This window comes from Microtus ochrogaster, unplaced genomic scaffold (genome assembly GCF_000317375.1).
Source record: "Microtus ochrogaster isolate Prairie Vole_2 unplaced genomic scaffold, MicOch1.0 UNK19, whole genome shotgun sequence".
Lineage (NCBI taxonomy): Eukaryota > Metazoa > Chordata > Mammalia > Rodentia > Cricetidae > Microtus > Microtus ochrogaster.
The window spans coordinates 4,738,563-4,760,285 of NW_004949117.1; the positions used below are offsets into that span (position 1 = coordinate 4,738,563).

Genomic DNA, 21,723 nt, shown 5'->3' on the forward strand with positions numbered 1-21,723 from the left:
CTAAAACCAATGTTTAATTATGCCGAGGGTTTTATATGCCTTATTTCAGAATCTGGTAATTTGAGCCATTGAATCAGTAAGCATTTGCAGATCTTACTGTCGGAGACCAGGGTGGGTGCTCTAGGTGACAGCAAGGGTGGCAGAAGTGTGCCTAAGGTCCTCAGGGCTCTGCTGAATTGAATTAGCTGTATTAATTATACAAATTATGGCAGTTGATTGCTCACCCCCAGAGATGATAAATGTCATGGTTTATGTTCAGAAGTCAGTACTAATCTGATATTCTATATAAACAGGAAGACCCTGCCCTATCCTAAACACAGAAATATGTTTCCTGAGCTGGGAAACAGGGCCTAACACACTAACTGATAGCAGTCCAGTAGACGGCTGCAGGCAGAGGGACATCACGCTGAAAATGTCGTGGTTTCAGACCCTGAATCCAGATGTATAAGGTAAACCAGAAAAGGGAAGCTAACGCTAAAGGTTAAAGAATGGGAACCAGCCCAATCATGTGGGCCTTATAAGTTCTTATGCATAAAGAAGTTGAAACACTTTTTAAAGATTAATATGAAATGTGCCTTTAAAAAAATGTCTTGTAGCAGTTCAGAGAATGAGAGGAATGAGAACAGTGCCAAGGATCAGAGAGCTGCAAGATCAAAAGTAGGAAGCCAGCATATGTACACTCGTGGGTACTCTTCCACTATCTGAGATGAGCCGGGCACTGTTCAGTGTTTTCATCCTCGTGGAGCTTACATTCAATGCAGAAAGATGGAGGAAATGCATTAGGGGCGTGCAATCAAGAAATACCAGGAGGGTTCCAAAGAAGGGTGTGAAGAGTCAAGAGAACTTACCATATACTGCATGTGGGCGGGAGATGTTGAAAGACGATGGAGTGACTTAGGGGGTTCTGGCTGGACAGATCGGAGATAATAATGTGGTTCACCAGGAGATGTAAGAGGAAGGGCAAGGGGTCCAGAGAATTTCAGTCTTCTGTAGGTAATGTTAAGGCACAGTGGTACAGAGGCAAAACAGAATCTTTAGGGTAAAGCTATTATAGTACGGTGCTGGCACCAGCCCAGACATGGAGACTTATTGGAGCAGAATAGAAGACCCAGAGTCAGAACACGTAGCCATAATCATCTGGTCCTCAGCAGAGGCGAACGGGGGTAAAGTAGCCTCTGTGGTAAGTGGCGCTGGCTGGGAAAACTGATTATCCAGATGTTGGCTGAAACTGGATTCTCAGCCCTCACCCTGCACAAAGGTCAACCCAAACTGGACTCCAGACATTAATACAAGACCCGATTTGAAACAAGTAGAGTAAATGCTCCAAGGCTTTCTGAGGTGGACTCCTGCAGCGGAGGAAATAACCGAGCTGACACAGATTGCATGAACTCAGCCGCATCTGCACGGTAAGAAGGAAATGCACACTGAAAAGACATGGGGGAAGAACAGGGTCTCATCAGCTATGGCTGACAGATGGTCAGTATCCAGATTGTGAGGAGAGAATGAATCCAGTCAACAGAACTACAGATGACTTTAAATGAACCAGTACAAGTAGCTAATAAATGCAAGAAAAAAAAATGTCCAGCCTCTTAAGCCATCAGGGAAACACCAATCAAAAGTACACCAAGATTCTAACTCACTGCATTCAGAATGGCTGTCATCCGGGACTCCAGCAAGAGGTTTTGGCAGGGATGCCAAACCTTAGATGGTTTCACTGTGTAGCCCTCACTGTCCCGGAACTCACTCTGTAGACCAGGGTGGCCTTGAACTCACACAGATCCGTCTTTCTCTGCCCCCTGAGTGCTGGGGTTAAAGGTGTGCACCACCATTGCCTGGCAAGTTTCAACATTAAAAACCTGAAATACCTCTAAGACTGGAGGCAAACTTTTAGCTGTGAACAGGAGTAAAATGAAAAGAAAGTTATATACAATATAACACAACATGACACCGAGTAAACCCAGTCCAAGGGGAGAAATGGGCATAGTGAGAAAAAGACCAAAGCAAGATTGAAACCCAGTAGGACAAATATTAAACCCTACATGCCCCATGTCCATCATCTCAGATCCAGGGGAGCATCATCTGAAGTCCAGTGGCCCCACCCCTGTGCACGGCCTTGCTACCTGTAGCTGACATGGCTTCTTTCTTAGGTAGGCTTCAGCCCGTGCAAGAGTTCTTACTGCTGGAGTCTCCAACATCCTGGGGTCTTTGCAACTTAAGGTTCACTCTTAAAGCTTTCAGCATAGCTTCTTAGGGGCTCTCTGACCCTACCACACATTTGTCTGGTCTTCCTCTGGAACCTTGTGTAAACATCAGTGACCCTTCTGCAGTCTGCATTTTTACAAAACTAGCTTCATGTAAACAAGGCCACGTTCTGCTGCCAGCTTGAGAAATAGCCAGGCCTGGTTTTAGCATGAGTTCTGTGGCCTCTGAGTATTTGGGCAGTTGACCTTATGGTGGGAGAACTGTGGTTGTGTAGTTGGAATTTTCTTTGGGCCACCAACCAGCTCCCAAACAAAGACACGGAGACTTACTATTAATTATGAATGCTCGGCCTTAGCTTAGGCTTGTCCCACTAGGTCTTTAACCTAATTTAACCTATTTGTGGTCATCTGGCAGGCTCCAGACATCTTTCTTTCTCCCTTGTTCGCTCTCGAGCCTATATTTCTCCTCCTACTTATTCTCTCTGCCCGCCAGCCCTACCTATCTCTCTACTTCTTAGCTATTGACTGTTCAGCTTTTTATTAGACCTATCAGGTACCTTCAGCAGGCAAGATGAACCAAATGTAACACATCTTTACTTAGTTAATGTATTTTTTTAAGGGCTGAACGTTCTGTCTGCATGTATGCCTGCAGGCCAGAAGAGGGCACTAGATCTTATTATAGATGGTTGTGAGTCCCCATGTGGCTGTGGGAATTGAACTCAGGACCTAGTGAAGAACAGCCAGTGTTTTTAACCACTGAGCCGTCTCTCCAGCCCTACTTAGTTAAACTAATATTCTGTAGAGAGAGCCCGCCTTTTGGGGGCGGGACGGCCTCGGGCAAATGTTTGTAAATTGGGGGGCACAGACGCTGGAGCCCCTTCCTGTTTCCTGTTTCTGGGCATCGCGGGAACTCCGGTTGCGTGAGTGTGCTATTTACATTAAAGTTGTATAAGCGTATACCAATTTGTCTGTATTAATCCGATCCGCCTTCAATATTCCACAACATAAACAAGTGCAGCACACCTTTGCCTAGTTAAATATCCTGCAGAACTTCCCCTTTGTGGTCCTTTTTCAATAAGATGCCCTCAAAGCTGTTCTCAGTTATTCTTCTTTCAAGTGGGTTTGTGTTTTTACACCCTGAGCTTTCGATGGGAGGGCTCTCGATCCAGGAGACTTCCCTATGTCTCAGTGCAGAGTTGTGTCCCTGTAATGTATCTTTTTGTCGGCTACTTTCTCCAAACTTGCTTTGTCAGCAGCTCTAAAAGTTATTTACTCTTCTTTCCTGCCCTAACAGCACACCTTACCGATCCTGCTCTGCTTTTTGGCTTGTGCTTCCCACTGTAAAACTGGCTAAAAGCAGCAAGCAATAACTAATCCACAGCTCGAGTGTTTTACTGCCTTGACATTTTCTCTGCCATGTAGATTAGCCCATTACTCCTGTATTCAGCCTCACACAGATCTTCATGGACACAATGTAGCCAGCTTCTTTAACCAGAATGTAGCACGGATAGGCTCTGATGCTGTTCTCATTCCCTTTTCTACTGTGGAACTCCATGAGCACGGTGGGTGTGCTGGTTTCCTGGCTGTCCACTGAAGGAGGTTAGAGTGTTGTAAACTTCTTTAATCCACACCTCCAGAGTCTTCCACATCCCTCCTACAAACCAGGTCCAAGGTCTAACCACACCGTTCAGTTTGTTATAGCAGCAGTCTGTTCTCGGTACCCTTTTTAATGTATTGGTTGCTTCTCATCACTGACACAATACCTAACATAAACGACTTAATGGGAAAGATCCTTATTTTGACTCATGGTTTCAGAGGGTTTAAGTCCATCCTAATGGGGAAGGCTCGCAACAGCTGGAGTGTGAGGCGGAGGCTGTTTCAATCATCCGGGAAGCAGAGAGCTAGGCAGGAACCTATGGTAACATTCAGAGACTCGCTTCTAGTACCTCCTCCCACCAGCCCAACCCCATCTCATAAAGTCTCTATGTGCTTAAAGTAGCAGCAGAAGCTGGCCGCTAAGTTCTCAGAACGTGCATATTGGGTATTTCACATTTAAACCATAACCACAATTATATCAAAAAGAGTTTCCAGAAAAGGAAAGATCCCTGACTAGTTGGCAAGAGTATTAACAATTCACAGAGTTTTAGTTAAGAAAGTTGGTTGACGCTTTGAAGAAAATGACAAAGGACTGATGTGGTTGTGAAGAAAACAGGAGCTAGATTTGAAGGTGGCATCGTTAAAAGATTAGACGAGCACACTGAATGTTCAGACGTGCAACCGTGAGCCGGTGGGGAAATTCTCCTGTCGTCTGTGCTTCCCCACCTGTCCGAAACCAGATTCAGAACCCACGGTTTTTGAGGATGTTGTATATGTATGATGTTGGTGGTCTTTTCTGTTTAACTTTGTACGGGGCTCCTTGTTAGGGGTAGGAAGGTACTCAAGCAAACCAAAATCTTGAATGTGCCCGACAAACTCTACCCCAGGTTTGCTAGGGATGAGAGCTTACCTGGGAAGACCCAGAGTAAAGGACGGAAGGGGGCGCTCTACTAGTAACTGTCAGTTTTCCTTTCGAGACCTTTGAAATACAACAGAAAATAAAAACAACAGAAAGAATCTTAGACTGAAAGGGGAAAGATAAAAATAAAGAAAAGGAATGCCTTCTGAAATGAAAGAAGTTCTGTTTTGTTTTATGCAAAAGCGTGAACAAATAAGAAACACGTGCATATATACGTAAGCAGAAACAAAGGGTTGGAAAAGGAGAATGATGGTCGGTGAAGGAAGGACTCGGCATCCAGTGTAATCTTAAACATGGCGTTTGCTTGCAGGACGGCGTCTGGTAAATGAGAGAACAAGCTTTCTGTGTGCAGGTACTGTTGTGTCACAAAACTCCTTTGCAGGAAACACTGCACTTACCCTCCCACCCTGGAGAGGGAGCCCATGACAGACAAAGTCTGGGCACCACCAGAGTCCAACTTGGTTCAGCAGTTGAGGTTTATTGGGGTGGCTTACAGGAGTCTGGGTGAGAATGATTCCATCACCAAGGCTCACCCCAGCGTGAGTGACAGCTCACAAAGCTGGGAAGCTGGAGCTCACTGTTCAGCCTGTCGGCAGCTCAACAAGTTAGGGGTGCCCCCTCCAGGGGTCTCTGTTGGTCCAGACCTCCTTGCGAAAGCTCAGCTGGGTTTGCTTCTCCTGGCAGTGAGTATGGCCACAGTCTTTGCAGCTTGGCTTGTCAGAGAGAGGCCCAGTGATTCTGGTGAGTTTTAGGGACTTACTGGACTTGTTTTGAGTTGGTTACTTCCCTGCATAAAGAGCTTCCCTGCGGGATGGAATGTCTCTGTCTCAGAGGAGACTGTTACTCAGCAAATACCCACCACACACTATTTACGCTTTGTGTCGTGGGTATGGCTAGAAGTTGACATAGACGGGTCCTCATTTTCCTGCATAATGAAGGTAAGAAAAATATCACATATGTACTGTGAAATGAGAAAATGCTAAGTCAAAGTTGGGGAAATTAAATATAAGTGTTATTGATGATTTAAATAATTTGGTAGTTTTTTTAAAATGTATACTTCAAAATACTGATTTATAAAGTTGATTTTTAAAAATTCTTTTAAAGGCAGGTTTTCTGCATCCTGATATATTATAAATCACATATTTTTATTATAAAGCCAGTACTTTTTCTGGTTCTTCTATCAGTTGAGTATAAATGTCAAAATGTTATTATTGATGTCAGCAAACATAGGAAGGCTGTCGCCACCTACTAGTCTACCTATGGTTGATTCTCATGTATATGAAGTTTTTAAAAACAACCCATCTATAAAAGAGGGTATCACTGGATATCTTAAAGAAAAGCTTAGAACTGCATAGCTACAGAATTTTATCTTAGGAAAGCATTCAAGTTCATGTATTCTACAAGCCAATTAGGAAAGTAATAGATGCCTTAACACGGCAATCACAGAAATGTACTGAGAATAAAGCCAGCTTGTTTACCCTACCTTGACAGTGGTTAAACTCTTGACCATCTACTTTATCCACATGTATTTCTTCATGTTTAATCTGTTTGTAGTGGGGAGGGGAACAAAACAGATTACAGTACCTTGGGAGTCACAAATTGAAATGCTGATGGAGGCCAGGAAGGTGGTGGCAAATCGATAAAAAGAGGCCTCGGGCCACTGTCAGAACACCAACATGGTGGTGGGTTTGGGCCACTGTCAGCACACCAACATGGCAGTGGGTTTGGGTCACTGTCAGAACACCAACATGGCAGTGGGTTTGGGCACCTGGACGTTTTTGTTTAGAACAGAGCAGCCACAAATGCTCAACAGGTGTATATACAAAAATTCATATAGGCAGACAGTAGAAGTTTTTCAACAAAGGCAAATTGCTTATTTTAGGAAAAACTTTTGAATGTTGAAATTAAACAGATTAGAATTTCATCCAGCCCTACCACTTGCTAGCTGAAAGATCTTGGGTGACTTCCTCCCTTGGGTCCTCAGCTGCCATGTGTAGGTAATGATATTCTCCCAGCTTCAGAAGGCAGATTTAATAGTATATGGCAAGTTCAGCACGGTGCATAATGATGCTCACGCTATGGCCAGTGGCTGCTGAACGTGAGCGTGTGAGATGGGGTTGATGGCAGAGGGCAACTAGAGAGCTTTCAGGGTCATGGAGCTGTTTTGTCTTGGCTTAATCTTGGCTGCAGCATTGTGTATACCTATCCGAGCATACTGATCACTCTCTTGAAATCCATGAAGTTTTTCAAATAGCTTCCGTGTTAACGCAGCTGATTTCTAACAAGCGACTTACCCTTTCTCTGCTTTTCAGTTGCGTTAGGGATTGGTAAAATAGTTTATAAAAGCCCTTTCCAGAGCTGTCACTCAGCTCTTAGGGTGGAAGGGGAGGTAGTGGTGGAGATTCTTCACTAGAGATGTTAAAGCCTTCCTTTTTGTTTAAACAAAAAAAGGGGAAATGGTGTAGGATGTGTTGCTTTCATTGGTTGAATAAAGAAATTGCCTTGGCCGTTTGATAGGGCAGAAACTTAGGTAGGTCAGAAAGACAGAACTGGATGTTGGGAAGAAGAGCAGAGTCAGACAGATGCCATGAAGCTCCAGCCCGAGACGGACATAGGTTAGAATCTTTCCCCGTAAGCCACAACCTCGTGGTGCTACACAGATTATTAGAAATGGGTTAGAACAAGATGTGAGAGTTAGCCAATAAGAGGCTAGAGCTAATGGCCAGTGATTTAATTAACACAATTTCTGTGTGGTCATTTCAGGTATAAGCTAGCCGGGCAGCAGGACACAACCCGCCGCTCCTCGTACTACACTTGTAGAAATAAAATAATTGTAGAATACTAGTAATTCCATGAAATAGGAATATCGAATCTTAACCTTTTTTGGTATGCAGCATCTCATTATAGCCATCTTTTGTTGGTGGTGGTATGGTTTTGTTGTTGTTGTTGTTTTGGGTTTTTTGTTTTGTTTGTTTTTGATGCTAGAAAATCTTTCATCAGAATAGTGCACTGAATTCTTTATACATTTTCAAAGAATTCATAAGTAGGTCAAATTATGTCTGGGGAAATTGCATGCAGTAGTTTGTCTGAACACCCACATCAAAATGCCTCCGACTTGCAACAGCAAATATTGTATCTCTGAAGTTGTGGATGCTGGAGGTTCAAAATTTCCAGGGTGTCAGGCTGAAGTCCTGTTTGTTCTCAGGCCTCTTCCCTGTACAAATGTCAAGGGAGAGCTCCCTGCTACTTCTTTCTCTTAAAGGGATACACAGATTGGGGCTAAGATTGTAGGACTTCATCCATCAGAAAGCCAGGACTCAGGGTGGTTCTGAAAATCCTATTGCCACTCTGCACATATCCTGTCCTATGCAACACAGGCAAGAAGAGTGTTCGCTGTCCAACCGCTCTTTCTGACAGGCCACATAAAAGGTTAGTTATAAAACTCTCACTGGGAGTGTCAAGATGAGTGTGTATTTGCCTTTTCTTTCTCTTATTTTTTGTGTGTATTATATGCATGTGTGTATGTATGTATATGTACACACACACAAATAAAAGATAGTGGATGGATCAGGCTACAGCATGTCAGAATTGAGGATTCTAAGACTAGGGTTTGAGCACTTCTCCCTGAGGTGTTCTTACACAGTTCAGCATAATTATCTATGGGGCTTTGTACAGAAAAGTCACTAGGAATCATACTATTAAGTATCTACCTAAAAATACCAATAATACAAGTATATTGGTGTGCAAACATAGAAATAGTTTAAATGGAAGTTTAGGCTGACTGTTCCCTCTAAGAGCCAAATGTCATTAACACTAAAAACAAGAAATAAATAGGGATTTTCTTGGTAGGATGGCAGCCAGCAGCTTGCAACAGGCTGCTGCCTTAGCCACACCTCCATGAAGCCCATTTTCACAGTCGTGACCTTAACGAGGCTGAGTGGAGGGTGTGCGAGCTCTTGCGGGCTCTGTCTGGGGAGGTGCCTAGCACTGCAGTGTCCCCGCTGGACAACACCGTGAAACAGGGACAGGATGAAGTCTGAGAAATGCTTCTGAAGGATGTTCGTGCCCCAGCCCCAGAGTGGTTGATCTCCCGGTCACTAAGGGAAGGATGGCTCTCCAGGAAACCACTGAAGTGTGCAAGCAGTGAACACACATTATGCAGTTCTTCCGTAAAACAGGAACACTAAGGCCAAAGGATTTCCTGTCCGAGTTCTGTATTGGACGACCCAGGAGGTCACCCGACGGGAAGGTGCTTGTTAATATTTAATTATTTTAGAGTACAAAGAAACTCATAATTTGATGGTTGCTTTGTGATTAAAAAAATAAAAAAACAACAGCCAAAACACCCCTTTTGAGTTGTTGGTCACGCTTGCCCAAGAGACTCCTCTGACATTATAGGCTATTGCTATTGCTCTGGGTTTCTCTCCGAGGTAGAAGGTAAGTCCCTGTTGCTGAAAATTACCATTCGCTTCTGACACCCTGCCCAGGCACCTCTGAGCCGGCACTGACCCGAAAGTCTCCTCCCGGAGGACTAGCTTTTATGGGACCAAAAGGTGCCGTGCACACTTTCAAAGGAGGGAAGCAACCAACAGTCCTGCCCAGGTATGATCCTTCCCGGTTATGATTCCCATTAACCGCAGTGCTGACCAGCATGGCATGATAACCCTGAGGCTGCAGTAGTGGCACACATATGTTCAACAAGAGGAAACCATGCCTGGTACTGGAAACCTAGCCAGCTACCCAGAGTGAGTGACGTCATGGATCTTGGAAGAGAACCAGCAATCACCACTTTACTAAAGCAGCACAGTCCCTGACTGCTTAATAATTGTTTGTCTTTGTATCCACAGATAACTGCAGGAGGAAGGCTCACTGTGGATTTACTTGGCCACATTGGTGTGCCAATTTGTAGGAGGAAGACCCGCTTGTACGTCCCGGCCACCCAGCTAGCTTAGCCCCAAAATAATCACACAGAAACTATTATTTAAAACACTGCTCGGCCCATTAGCTCTAGCATCTGTAGCATCTGATACTGTAGTCCTCACCCCTCATCAAGGAAAACCTTTGCAGTAGCTTTGCAACAGCTGGAGACCATTAGAGACAACCACTGCCAGTCCAAATATAGAGCTATGGAGCTCCCCCACCAAAAAAAAAAAAAAAGTAAGAGCAAACACTACAAGTTGTCAGAAATGTTTTAGTTTACAAATCTGAGACAGTGGATTAAAATACCAAGAAGACTGAAATAATACCTACATGTTTTAAGTCCTTTGTACAAACCTGTCACCAGAACATTTTGTGTGCCGTATACTAAGCATAAACACTACCAGAGTTTTTGTGTGTGGGTTGTTTTTTGTTGTTGTTGTTGTTGTTTTGCTTTTGTTTAGTTGGGTTTGTTTTGTTATTTCATTTTCATGTTTTTCAGTGGAGACCTTAAGATAAAGTAGTGAGACCCTACATGTTCCCCAGAATTAAGCCCCAGCAACCATTAACTCAGACCTAGCTCCGTGCCCTGCCCATTGCCCTGGTGATGGTTTTCCTCCACCATATTTTAACACAGATAACAGTCGTCATTGCATACACTGATTTTTAAATTTATAAAAGATCTATTTTTATTTATGTGTGTGTAGGTGTGTGCCACATATGTGTGGGTTCCCACAGAGGTTGTGTGATCCCCCTCAAGCTGTAATTACAGGAGGTTCCCACCTTGCTGCTGGGATCCAAACTTGGGGCCTTCTAAAAGAACAGTACATATGCTTAACTGATCAGCCATCTCTCAGGCCTCATCCATCGATACATATTTTTTATTGAAAAAATAGATTTTTTTTTCTTACATAATATATCCTCATTACAGTCTCATCTCCCTCTGCTCCTCCCTACAGCCCCTCCCACCCAGAGTCACTGCCTTTCTGTCAAACAAGCTTCTAAGGGACAATAATAAATTAAAATATGTAAAATAAGTTAAAACAAAAACTAACACACTGGAATTGGATAAAACACAAAAGGAAAAGAGCTGAAGAGAAGGCACAAGAATCAGAGACCCACTCATTCACATACTCAGGACTCCCATAAAAACACTAAACTAGAAGCCATAATATATATGCAAATGACCTGTGCAGACCCCATGCAGACACATGCAGGCCCATGCAGCCCCCATGCACAACTGTGCATGCTGCCTCAACCTGAGTTCATATGAGCTTTGCTCATGCTGATTTAGAGGGCCTGGTTCCCCTGGTGTCCTCATCCCCTCTGACTTTTACTCTTTCTGCCTCCTCTTCAGTGGGGTTCCCTGAGTCCTGACAGAAACATCCATTTAGAGCTGAGTGTTCCAAGGGTCTCATTCCTTACATGATGCCTGGCTGTCTGGCTGTGGGTCTCTGTATGGTTCCCATCTGCTGCAGAAGGGAGCTTCTCTGCTGGCTGAGCAAGGCACTGATCTATGAGTGTAGAATATTGTTAAGTCATTTTATAGCTACTTCCTCTTTTTCTTTCAGTTTTCTTTTTTATTTTATTGTTTAGAATGGTATTTGGTTTTATCCTAGGCCCCTGAGCTATCTAGCTTCAGGTTCTTGGTCACCCAAGTAGTGTCACATATGGGTTCTATCTCATGGGGCAGGCTTCAGTCAAATCACATGTTGGTTGGTTACTCCCACACACCTTTGTGCCACCATTGTACAAATGGTGTCAGGACATCCTTGTAAATGGAAGGGTTTTTGTCTGGGTTGGTGTTTATGTTTCTCTGTTGATAACATGCAGAGTACCGAAGATACTAGAACGTAGGGCGGAGGCTGTGTGTAGACACAGCTCTACTTCATAGTTAGTGAGTTGTGTAGGTAGGCAGTGGAGCCTTGCCAACAGTTTGTGGAGAGCAACATGTTGACTTGCGAACAGCCTGGGTTGTTTGGTTATTCCCGTGGGACCCCTTTGGCCAACAACTACTGGAACTGGTGTATCTACCTGCTTCTGCCTCGTGGGAGCTCTGTAGTATAATTGGAGATCAGGGGCAAGATCTCCATCAGTTCTTTACTTATTCAGGATTGTTTTAGCTATCCTGGGTGGGTGTGTGTTTCCATATGAAGCTGAGATCCTTTTAAGATTTGTCAAGAATTTTGATAAGGACTGAATTAAATCTGTGGATGGCCATTTTTACTGCATTAATCCTATCAGTCCATGAACATGGGAGGTTTTTCAGTCTTTGGACATGGCCTTCAATTTCTTACCTCAGTGCCTTCAAGTTTTTATCATACAAGTCTTTCGCTTGTATGTATGGTTAGAATTACTCCAAGATATTTTATATTATTTGAGGCCATTATGTGTTGTTTTCCCGATTCTTTCCCTCTCTCTGTCGTCTGTATATAGGAGTGCTGTTGATGTTCGTGAGTCAATTTTATATCCAGCTACTTTGCTGAAAGTGTTTATCTGCTGTAGGAGTTTCCCAGTGGAATTTTTAAGGTCTCTTGTGTATAGTATCATATCATCTGCAAATAAAGACATTTGGACTCCTTTCCAGTTTGTATCCCATGGTCTCTTCCAGTTGTGTTATTGTTATAGCTAAGACTTCGAGTGCTGTGTTGACTAGGTATGGAGAGACTGGACAACCTTGTCTTTCTATGATTTTAGCAGAATTGCTTTGAATTTTTCTCTATTTAAGTTGATGTTAACTAAAGGCTTGTAAGTTGTCTTTATCATATTTAGGTATGTCCATTACATCCCTAATCTCTCTAAGAGATTAAAAGTATCAAGAAGGGGTGTTGGATTTTGTCCAAAGGCCTTTTCTGCATCTAATGAGCTGATCTTGTGGTTTTTGACTTTCAGTTTGTTTGTATGGTGGATTACATTTATCAATTTATGTATGTTGAACCATCCCTGCATCTCTGGGAAGAAGCCCACTTGATCATGGTAGATGATCTTTTTGATATTTTCTTGGATTCAGCTTGTATTTTTTTTGAGAATTTTGCATCGATATTCATAAGGTAAATTGGTCTGTAATTGTATTTGTTTGATCTTTATGTGTGTTGGGTGTTAGGGCAACTGTGGCCTTGTAATATGGGTTGGGCACTATTCCTTCTATTTTGTAGACTAATTTGAGGAGTGTTGTCATTAACTTTTCTTTGAAAGTCTGGTAGAATTCTGCACTGGAACCATCTGACTCTGGACTTTCTTTGGTTGGGAGACTTTTAATGACTGTTTCTATTTCACTAGGAGTTATAGGTCTGTTTCAGTTGCTTATCTGTGGCACCTATGGAGAAGATTATCCATTTCTTTTTGATTTTCCAATTTGGTAGAGTACAGGTTTTTAAAGTATGTCCTTATAATTCTCTGGATTTTCCTCAGTGTCTGTTATGTCTCCTTCTTAATTTCTGGTATTAATAGTTTGACTCTTTTTTTCGCCACCTTTTAGTTAATTTAAATAAAAGTTTGTCAATCTTATTTTTTTCTAAAAGAACCAACACTTCATTTTATTGAAACTTTGTATTTTGTTTATTCATTTCTATTTTCTTGATTTTAGCCCTGAGTTTGATCATTTCTTGCCATCTACTCCTTTTGGATGTGATTTCTTCTTTCTGTTCTAAAGCTTTCAGGTGTGCTGTTATTTTACTACTATGAGATCTTGCCAATGTTTTTATGTAGATACATATTACTATGTTCTTGCCTCTTAGAACTGACTTCATTGTGTCCCATAAGTTTATTTTGTTTGCTTTTTTGAGACTGGCTTTCTCTGTGTAGCTCTGGCTGTCCTGGAACTCACCCTATAGACGAGGCTGGCCTCGAACTTACAGAGATCCGTGTGCCTCTGCTTCATGAGTGTTGGGGTTAAAGGCGTGCGCCACCACTGCCCGGCTTGTCCCATAAGTTTGAATTGTTGTGTATTCATTTTCATTTGATTCTAGAAAGTCCTTAATTTTCTTTTCTTAGTTTCCATTTTGACTCATTTTTCATCCAGAAGTAAGTGGTTCAGTTTCAAAAAGTTTGTAAGCTTTCTGTTGTTTCTGTTGCTGTTGATGTCCAGCTTTGCTCCTTGGTCAGACAGAATTCAAGGATGAAAACAGAGACGGCACTTTTCGTTTCCCGGCCACCCAGATCCAAATAACCACACAGAAACTATATTAATTACAACACTGTTAGACCAAAGGCCCAAGTGTATTTCTAGCTATCTCTTACATCTTAACCCAATTCTATTATTTCATATTTTACCATGAGGTAAAATATGAAGATATTTCATATTTATGGTTAACTCATGTCTTGCTTCTTGGAGCTACATGGTGTCTGCCTGACTCTGCCTTTTTTCTCCCCTGCATTCAGTTTAGTTTTCCTGCCTAGCTATATTCTGCCCTGCCATAGGCCAAAGCAGCTTCTTTATTAACCAGTGGTAATAAAATATATTCATAGCATACAGAGGGGAATCCCACGTCACAAGGAGTTATTTCAGTTTTCTTGTATTTGTTGAGACTTGCTTTGTGTCCAAGTATGTGGTCAATTTTGGAGGAAGTTCCATGAGCTACTAATATGAAGGCATGTTCTTTTGGGTTTGAATTAAATGTTCTGTGAGTATCTTTTAGATCTGTTTGGTTTATAATGTGGGTTAACGCCATCATTTCTCTCAAGGTTTTATCCAGATGACCTGTGCATTGTTGAGAGTGGGATGTTGAAGTTCCCACTATTAGTGTGTGAGGGTCTGTGAATTAAGCTGTTGTTGTATTTTCTTTTATTCTAGCCCCACATTGGAACGCCAGCATGTAGTTGGTTGTTTTTTGCTCTTTTGGCTTTGGGGGGCCTTCCACCCAGCTCCCAAATAAATCATATAGAGTCTTACTGTTTCTTATGAACTCCTGACCTGAGCTTGGCTTGTTTCTAGCCAGCTTTATCTTAACTTAAATTATCTCATTTATCTTTTGCCTCTGGACTTTTACCTTTCTGTATTTCTGTATATCTTACTTTGAGTCTTGTTCCATGACTGGCCCCTCATGTCCTCTCTCCTTATTCTCTCTTGCTCCTGCTGCTGCTTCCCAGATTTTTCCCATTTATCCTCTCTGCCTCCTATCCTTTCTCCTGCCTCCCTATTGGCCTCCGGCTCTTTATTAGACCATCAGGTGTTTTAGACAGGCAAAGAATCACACTTCGCAGAGTTAAACAAATGCAATGCACACAAAAGCAGCACAGTCTTACGTCATTAAACAAATGGTCCACAGCATAAACAAATGTGACACACCTTAAAATAATATTCCACAGCAAGCTGTAGTCCTGTTTGAAACTTGAGTGCCCTTGTGTTTGGTGCACAGATGTTAAGAGTTTCAGTGTCCTCTCGGTGGGTTTCCCTTTGATGAGTCTATACTGCCCTTCACTATCTCTTCTGATTAATTTTGGTTTGAAGCCTATTTTGTCAGATACTAAAATGGCTACACCAGCTTGCTTCTTGCATCCATTTGCTTGGAATGTTCTTTTTTAATCCTTTCACCCTGAGGTTATGTCTGTCCTGATTTTAATATTTTAAAATGTACCTCTAAAGGACAAAGTGCTTTCATTTTTAATGACTGTAAATGCTATATTAATTTATTATTAGTTTTAAATAAAGCCCTTCGGCTTTATTAAAGAATTCATCTAGGTTCAAATTTACACTTGTTTAAGCTTTTGTTTTGTTTGTTTTCTGTTTGTAAGTTCATTCACAGCCTTTTGAAAGTTGTTTTTTGTAAGCAACCAAATATATTTTAAAGAAACTAATCTTTCAATTTCCACTCTGGAGTTTGCCAAGTGTACGTCAGTAATGCAATTGAAGATGCTTCCTGTCCTCTGCCTTCCCGGTTGGAACTGGATTTAAAACCAAGTCTACATGGCCACAGGAGCTGTTTCGAATCTAAGGTTGAATTAATTACAATTAAATCAAATTAACTTATTTGTTACAGTACAGTGCCCTCATTTCAGATGACCAATATCCTCCACATGTACCAAATGGCTGCCGAGTGAGGTGGTGTGTCTGTGCTGTGTGCTCATCTACTGGGAGGCAGGCAGTGTCCCCATGCCTCCTTTCTTTCTGACTTTCATGGCTAATGCCCAAGTTCGTTATATCATTAAAGGGCACAGAGCGCTGACCATGTTCTAAAGTCACTTGCCACTGGCATGATCCCCGAACACTTGGCTGCTGCCTTACCTTACTTAGGCCGTGTCATTTCTCAGAAGTGCTGGGAAGTGAAGATACAGCAGAGCTCGTGTGCGGGTTAAAGGGACAGGAAGTTACAGTTAAAAATGAGCCCCAGGTACGTGCATCCTTAGGTAAGGGTAAGGATCGGATTGATTCGAAAGGAAGGAAGACGCTGCAGCTATAGCTTGCCCTTCGCCAGCCATCTGCTTGTTCCTTTTCTCTTCTTAATAATGCCCTTGGTGTGTTTAGAAAATTAACACGTCACCCTCAGCCTGGGACCTTCTTTCCATTCATTTTCTTGTGAGAAACTTGTCGTGGAACTTCAACAGCTGTCAGCAGAAAGACAGGACTGGCATTCTGTCTTCCTGAGGGTGTGACGTCTGGAACCGCTGCAGCTGCTTTGTTAGGCTGAGGATGACAGCAGCCAGCAGGATTAGCGCCAGGAAGCTGGATCTCCGAACCAAATCTTGTCTGGAGTCCAGCCTGCCTCTCCTTTTTCTGAATTAACTTTATTAAGGTAAAATTTGCATGCAGTAACATGTGCTCTTTTTGACGATACATTTTGCTGAATTTTGCTGACATAAGTGCACACGTGACACTTCCCAAAATACAGGAACCACATGATCATCTCAGACTGTTCTTTCCACAGGTCAGTTACCCTCGCTACCGATTGTAGAAACTACCAATCTTTCCTGTCTCTCTACGAAGTGTTTCTGTAACTGGATTTAGTGGCTAAAGTCCCACCTCCAGCAGCCCCGACAGGCAAGGCTGGGCCACACATGCCCATACCCCAACTAAAGAGGAATGGCAAGAAGGCAGGAAATGCAGTTGATACACTGAGAAGAGGCACGAAGGGTCCAGGACCTCCGTACATCTTTGGGGTGCTGACATGAGCTTTGGTTTTAAGTGAAGGAAGGATTAGGACAAGGACAAGAAGGCTCAGAGCACATCTGGATGATGGGGTCTGGAGGCCTCAGCACTGTGGATGTACATGGTAGTCTAAGGAAGAAGAGGAGCAGTCTGGTTGTGTGAGGTGGCTGCTGGGGTGCTGGGATCCAGAGTGACAACAGACCCCGTGCCTTCAGCCTGGAAGGAGGGTGACAGGTTGGCAGATGCCCTGCAGTGATTCCCTGGTTCGTGCAGACATGAAGCAGACAGACACACAGCAAAGGCAAGGCTTTAGGGCATAAAGGAGGACTTGGTGCTGGCTGCTGTTTCATAAAGAATTTCTAAGTGCTTGCTCCTTCTAGACATTTCCTGGCTTTTTTGGATTTGTTCTCTTGTTTAATGTTTTCATTTCCCTTCCATAGGTGTGTGTTTGGTAGTGCATATTCATCGTGAAAAGAAACTTTCCTAAAAGGTTGTGCAATTTTGTGTTCTCACTAGCAATTTTTAAAAATATTATTTTATTATAATTTTATTAAGTAATGAATTTATCTATTTGGGTTGTGTGCGTGTATGTGCGTATGCACATGCATTCTGTGACCCACCTGTAGAGTTCAGAAGACAACTTGCAGGAGGCAGTTTTCTCTTTCTACCGTGTGGGGGTCCAGGGATAAAACTCAGGTCGTCGGGGCTGGTGGCAAGCTTGCTTACCTAACACTGAGCCATTGGGGAGGGTCCAGAGAAGTTTCTGGAGAGGGATAGGAGTGGTAACCATGAGTAAAGCACTCGGTCAGCCCCACTGCACTGTGCATGTTCTGATTGCTGGTGATACCCGGGCGATCATCTGCAATACTCCGCCTGAGAGCTTTTCCACACCTGAAAGAACTTTAACTGGGTGAACTAGAAGTGTAACTTCTGCCTTGTAGCAAGGCTTGATCTGTCCGCTTGGGAAGACTCATGGTACACACATGCGGGTTAGTCTAAGGCCAGGACCCTGATGGCCTTGATACACATTTGGGGAGGTGGGCAATTGTTTTTGCAAGGTTTTGGCCTATCATGTACTTAATATTACTGCTACTTCTCAATCCCAGTTTGTTCCCTCGGCCTAACAAGATTTCCCCGCCCTGCCAGGATGTTCCTGGTCCAGGAGCTCTCCGGGCAGAAAGCCTGTGCAGTAACAGAACCCACCTTGTTGTCCCTTTGGTCCCGGCAGTCACCATCTTACATCATCAACTACCATCTAGACCTGAGTTTTAGTCACCGTTACCCCAGCTTTTTACAGCGGGGACTTGGTGGATTATTCCAGTTCTTGTCATGACCTGTAGGGGGAGGCTTATGTGCCAGTTTCTTATTTTCGCTTATTTTGTGTGTGTGTGTGTGTGTGTGTGTGTGTGTGTGTGTGTGTGTGTGCGCGCTCATTTCAAGTCCCAACCTTTCACTGGTTTTTTTCCATAGCTATTTTTCTTTTTACAGTCCAGAATTTTCCAAATAGATGTGTAGTTACATAATCTACAGATACAGGTTGTCATTTCTTTTGCAGTACTCAGTGTCTGTGAATTACCAGTTGAATTGCCTGATATGGGAACTAGAGTGTGCACACCATCCCCAAGTCTTACTTTTGCCAGAAAGTCCCTAACATTTCCCTCTATGAGTAGGACATTTGCATTCCTTGCTTTTATTTCATGTATTGTTGAGTAATTTTCTCAAGAGACTGCCAGCCCCTTTGGGGCCAGTACTTGGCCTAACTCTTATTCCTATCTCACGTGTTCTTTATTTGAGCAGCTAGAGAAAGACTGCATATCCCTATTTATGTCATGTTCTGTGCATGGAAAAATAGCAGAACCCAGCTTTATACCATTGCTGCCCACAACTGTCCTCCCCTCCCAAGAGTAGGACCTCGTGAGGTGTGTAAATTCTCCGCAGCGAGCACAAATGGGCTGCATGTTCAGCAGTGTATTAACGTCATAGAAGCCCACTGCAGATTGGCCTAACCCGGTGCAGGGAATCAAAGTCACCTACATCAGGTGTAAAGCACAGCAGGACCTCTGATACGGTTCTAGAACAAACTCATTACTGCAATTGAAAGGCAGAATGAGGCTGTAAATCAGATGAGATTTTACAGGTAGAAGCAGTCTGGAGAGCTTGACGAGCCTAACTAGGATTTTAAACTTTTTCTTTAAATATAGTAAAAAACAAACTATACTGGTTTGCTTGTTTTGTTTTTGCAAGTGTGTGTGTGTGTGTGTGTGTGTGTGTGAGTGTGTGTGTGTGGTTAAGTCTCATAACTAACTGCTCTCTATATGGTGGAAAGAAATCCTAGGATGCCAAGCATTCACTATTATGAGCTTTCAGTCATTAAGGCTGCTTGTCCATCTGGACTGGGGTAGCTGTCTCCAATGGGTTTTAACTCCAAGAGCTAAGCAATGTTTCTTTCATAAACAGGAAGTGCGTCCATGTCTGGATCCTTTGTTTTTAAGTGAGAAATGCACCGTGGGAGTTGATATAGAGTCTGAGTTCGTCTCTAAAGTGAGCAATATAGATGTCTTAGTGACTAATGACTGCGTCCAGGGTTCTACGCAGTTACTGTTCTGAAGAGAAAGCTACTCTTCAGAGTAAATGTAAGAAGCTGTGGTTTCTTCATACGTAAAATGACTGTTCAGTGTTAAGGGCTCACTTAACGGATGCTTGCAAGGCATTTAGGAGTTAGCTGGCACATAGCTGCCAACCCTTCGGTGTGGTTTTTATTCAAGAGCTTTAGCTACTGAATGAAGAGAGAACAGAAAGAAACCACCAGATGGAGAGACCATAAATATAAGCATTATTTATAATACCACCACTTTATGCAAGTGAACAAGCCAGGCTTTCAAGAAGTCGTCCAATTAATGTCAGTGTCTAAATGCCACAGAGCTGGGGTCGGATCCCCAGCAGTCAGTACTGGAATTTATGCCATCACCACACATACCTGAGCGTCACATGACTTCCCTCCTGGTTGTCACAACTCCAGAAGCTTACAAAGTGTTTAGTTAAGATCATTAATCCTGTCTAGTTTGTGAGATGGGAACCATTAACCCTTCTTATTATTTAGTGAAATGAAGACCATTAGCCCCTTGTAGTATTGAATTAGTGATACTAGAAACAAAATACATCAGAAGACTTAGGTACCAGTGAAGTTTACATTGAAAACCTTTTAGGTGTCACCCGCTCCATTGGCTGGCATTTTAACTAGCCGGCTGCTGACGTATGGTTAGAGAAGTGATATTTATTACAGTGCTTCCTTTTTCCAATATTTGCTATCAGTAAGGCTAGCATTCCGTGAGACTCTGTAGAGACTGTGAGTCCTGCTGCCACAGTAAAGAAGGTAGCATGTGTGTGTGCGTTTATGTGTGTGTGTATGTATGTGTGTGCGCGCGCACATGCAAACACGTGCATCTGTGGTGTTCATTTCCTGGCGTGGGAGGACCCAGAACCGTCTCCTTTGGGTTGTCACTGATAACATGGAAGTTTAAGTGATGCATTTGTTAAAATATTTTTGATAGCAGGACACCTAAATTAAGTTATCCGGTTCAGCTGATGTGAGTCAGAAACATCTGAGGTAATAACAACAAAATGTTCAGTGTGAACAGAGCTTATCATTGTTTTTTTGACTTCTGGGAAGGACTGTGTCCACACAGGAAAGAAGCAGGACCAGCTTTTCTATTTGAGGGTGTTAGCGGTTTCTGATAGCACGATGCTTCTCTGAAATCTGACATTTTCAGCATTGAGCAATGCCACGTATTGTTCACCTAGAACGAAAGGCGATAACATTTACTCACTTGTCTTTCTGTATTTTACATAGCATGAATAACATTTTTAAAGAAATCTGTGCTTATATATGGCAAATTCAGTCCTTGTTTAAATGTGCAGAGCATGCCTGTCTAGCCCCTGTTCCTGGAGTTTACAGTTTTACACTGTCGACCTGTCAGAGTCTGTGTAGACGTGCACATGTAACACACTAGCCTGCACACCAGGTGGTGGAGCTGGTGTTAGACGTTTGGCCACCACTTTTCTTCCTTCAGCCTGTTCTTGTTTACTGCTCTGGAAAAAGACTTCATGTAACTTAGGTCTAGCATTAAAATCCACAGTTTTCTATCCTCCTTCAAGGATATCAGAAGCACGGCTGTAATTTGTACATGTGCCCAAGCCCACACCACGGTGCTGCTCCAATTACACAGCTTTCACTTGGGTTCCTCTGCTTGGAGTGTGAAGGTCTGGGCAGTGGATACTGCCCTTTGACAAACTGTGGTTGCTTAGCAAATGTGTTTCTTCTCCCTTTAAAATGAGTAAGTTGTGTGTGGTGAAGAAGTGGACAGGATCTTTCTAATGGTTCTAGCTTTCCATGTGTATGATTTGCCTTGCTGGGCAAAAACAAATGGTGCTCATGTGGTATGAAACACAGTGATTAAAATAAGCATAGCCAGGTTTGCTCGTGTATGTAGTGTCTCACGCCCCTGCTTTCTCTCGTTCTGTTGCGTTGTTTCTAACCGAGGGGCCGAAGCCGTCTCTCTCACTTGAGAACACAGCTGTGGGGACTGAGCTGGCTCTGCTGGGGTTGTTTGACTCTGCAGTAGTAGTTCTGTGCTCTGCCCAGTTGGGAAAAAAATGAGCAACTGTTCAATGTTATGTGTCATGACATGGCTTCATCTTAGGAATCATGACATCTCTTATGTATTCATCTGTCAATGTTTTGAGCATCTGCTCTTCTGATCTAGGATATGTTAAAAAAAAATGGTTGCCAGGGTTGCCAAATAAACAGACTCTCTTCTTACACCTCTTACTGAGGTAGAGATGGATGCTGGGTGATGATCCCTAATCCTGGAAGTGTAGTGTATGAAGTGGGATGTTGGGCGATGATCCCTCATCCTGGAGTGTAGTATATGAGGTAGGATGTTGGGCAATGATCCCTAATCCTGGAAGTGTAGCATATGAGGTAGGATGTTGGGCGATGATCCCTA

General features: G+C 42.9%; 1 protein-coding gene and 1 pseudogene across 1 annotated transcript in view; both read left to right on the top strand.

Moving 5' to 3' along the window:
• Lrp12 (LDL receptor related protein 12) overlaps nucleotides 1-21,723 on the top strand; it is a 76,623-nt gene that overhangs the window by 19,372 nt on the left and 35,528 nt on the right. The window lies entirely within an intron of this gene.
• Nucleotides 8,567-9,668, top strand: LOC101989520 (annotated as a pseudogene).